We start from the raw sequence: 2,977 nt of genomic DNA, 5'->3' as shown, positions 1-2,977 counted from the left end.
ATAAATATAAAGAAAAAGACATGTTTGAAAGATTTAAGAAAATATATACCACAATATATCATTATATATGCACAAAGTAATTGATAGTTCAAATTAAAGCATTTGAGGAACATCACCACCCCAATAAATTTGATGTTAACTTCAAATATAGCATTCAAGTTCATGTTTTCAATTAAAGTTACAGCTAATAAGATTTATGAACTCATAGGCTATAACATAATATATGATTCAAACAAGGATTAGAATACTTATGAACCCTCCAAGATAGATAAAGATTAATCTTCTATATATATATTTGAAGAGGAGTTTGGTCTTGATAACTGAAACTTCTTGTTTAATTTCCAATAATAATATCACTTTTTGATATCATCCCTAAAAAAACTAAACATAACTATCCATTGAACCAATCTTTTTTTTTTTTTGAAATAAAGAAAAGAACTAAGTATCATAAATTATAAATAATAATCATGTATAATACATAAACTAACTGCTAACTGCTCTTTCTTGGTTTGCTTTTCCTCCTAGCTCAGCTCAGCTTCTAGAAGGAACCACCACCCCTCCTTTAGGAACTTGTGCTTCTTCTTCTTTGTTCTCTTTACCTTGTTCTTGTTCCATTGATGATGAGCTAATAATAATATCCATGCTTGCTTGTGCTTTTCTCTCTTCCACATCACCACCACCACCACCACCTTCCATTTTCACAATAATCTTCTTTGGTCTTCCTCTTTTCCTAGGTAGCTGTTCTTCTTGTTGCTCTATTATTGCTTCTTTTGATGATGATGCTGCTTCAGCTATTTCTACTGATGAAAGCTGCTTAATCTTTTGCGGTTTCTTCTTACCCATCAATCATTAATCATAAAAAATCAGTCTTTTCTCATATATATATATATATATATATATATATATTACAAATTAATAATATTCTAAGAAAACATATTGAAGAAGAAGGCCATAAATAGTCTTTTCTCAGCTAATGGGCAAACAACTAATCACTTTTTTTTTTTTCGTTTTTCATTTGTAAGGAGGTCTACCTCCATTTCTGATCTTAGTGTTCATTGCTGTCTGGTGTTTGCCTCCATTTTTGTGTTTCACTTTGCCCTTACTTAAGAGTTAGCTTGGAAACACAAGTAATTGATCTAATGTAGAAATTACAAATTCCGCATGTCAAAAGCTATTGTGAACAATGGTTCGTAATGGCGAACGGGAAAACAGCAGAGAACTTTAATGGTTTTTTTTTTTTGTGACTAGAGAACTTTAATGGTTTAAGACTACTATAGTGAAAATTTGTATCAGCAATTTAAAACCCAAACGCTGAACTCACATGTTTTTTGTTCTGCCGCCTTCATCAACGGCTTGCTTTGAGCACAGTGTATCCTCACAAAGAAGCTTGTTCTGAGAGGTATTACTTTACCACTTTCATCGGGATCAACACTTATTCCATTAAGTTCTAATGTATCAGATTCTCTTGAAATCATTGCACGTTTCTAAAACTAGATACACTGATGTGAGAACAACCAAGCCTTGCGTTTCTAAATCAGATGTCAATAATTTAGAAGCTTAGTTCATGCATTCCTTTTGGTGCATATAATTTAAAAGCATTGACATACATCTGTAAATTCTAGATTGTATCCCAGCTTTCTTTGTTTTTTATGCGGCAAAGTTAAAATATAAAATAAATTGGAGGCTTTTTTTATCTTATTCAAATTTTAAATTTTATAATTTAAAAAAAGAGTATATATCTATTTTGGTCTTTAAAGAATGTTAGACTGACATTTTGGTTCCCAACTAAACATATTTTGTTTAGTGCAGTCATCCCCTGGCAGAGCAACAAATAAACATAAGGTCTAGGAGCATAGATTTAGTTTTTGTGTGCTTAAAATAAGTTTTGTTTTTCTTTTTTATTTTTGGATCAAATTCTTTTATGGAGAGGAAGAGAAGAAATATAGAAAAAGAAAAAAAAATTATCGAAAAGAACTAATTATCATAAATTATAAATACATAAACTAACTGCTCTTTCTTGGTCTGCTTTTCCTCCTAGCTCTGCTTCTAGAAGGAACCACCATCCCTCCTTTAGGAACTTCTGCTTCTTCTTCTTTGTTCTCTTTGCCTTGTTCTTGTTCCATTGATGATGAGCTAATAATAATATCCATGCTTGCTTGTGCTTTTTTCTCTTCCACATCATCACCACCACCACCTTCCATTTTCACAATAATCTTCCTTGGTCGTCCTCTTTTCCTAGGTAGCTGTTCTTCTTGTTGCTCTATTATTGCTTCTTTTGATGATGATGCTGCTTCAGCTTCCTTAATCTTTTGTGGTTTCTTCTTACCCATCAATCATTAATCATAAAAAATCCTTCTTTTACAAATTAATAATATTCTAAAGAAACCTATTGAAGAAGAAGGCCATAAATAAAGATCCCTTAATAATAATAATAATATCCGTTTAAGGACTTACAAATAATCAAAGATTGATTCTTCAGCACAGCAAAATCCTGTGCATCTTCTTGGTTTTGTGATGATACAAACAAAAGAAAAAGAAAACTTGTCTCTCTTTCTCTCACTCTATAGGATTCTGAAAAAGTAAGCACCCCTGGCCCCCCCTTAGGCCCTTACTCAACTACAGTGCTAAAATAAATAAAATATAAAGAATCATAAAAGCTAAAAATGCTTGAGACAATACTACAAAAAAACTAGACACCAAAAAAAAAATACAAAAGCCTATTAGAAAAATTATAGGTAATTAATATTTTTTATTTTTTTTATTTATACTTTGCATTAGATATTAATTAATTTTTTTACTCTCTACTAAAATATTGATTTTAAATATTATAAGAATATATTAAAATTATTTATAAAAGATTATATATAGTACTGTAAATTTATCTGTAAAAGAATAAAAATTTAAATTATTCATGAGAGAATATATATGATCTCGATGACTAGAATGCCAATTTTTAGAACTGCACTTGTTAAGTAAA

At 30.2% G+C, this 2,977-nt stretch overlaps 1 long non-coding RNA gene across 1 annotated transcript; it reads right to left on the bottom strand.

The window, feature by feature from the left end:
- Positions 1-732: 732 nt before the first annotated feature.
- On the bottom strand, positions 733-2,610 carry LOC114924165 (uncharacterized). The gene is made up of 2 exons (XR_003810949.2): positions 1,322-2,610; positions 733-831 (listed from the first exon to the last, which is right to left on the bottom strand). It is a non-coding gene; the product is annotated as an uncharacterized lncRNA (long non-coding RNA).
- Positions 2,611-2,977: the final 367 nt, after the last annotated feature.

Source organism: Arachis hypogaea, chromosome 6 (genome assembly GCF_003086295.3).
Source record: "Arachis hypogaea cultivar Tifrunner chromosome 6, arahy.Tifrunner.gnm2.J5K5, whole genome shotgun sequence".
Classification (NCBI taxonomy): domain Eukaryota; kingdom Viridiplantae; phylum Streptophyta; class Magnoliopsida; order Fabales; family Fabaceae; genus Arachis; species Arachis hypogaea.
The sequence above is the reverse complement of the archived record's forward strand: the minus strand, read 5'-3'. Positions and strand labels throughout refer to the sequence as shown.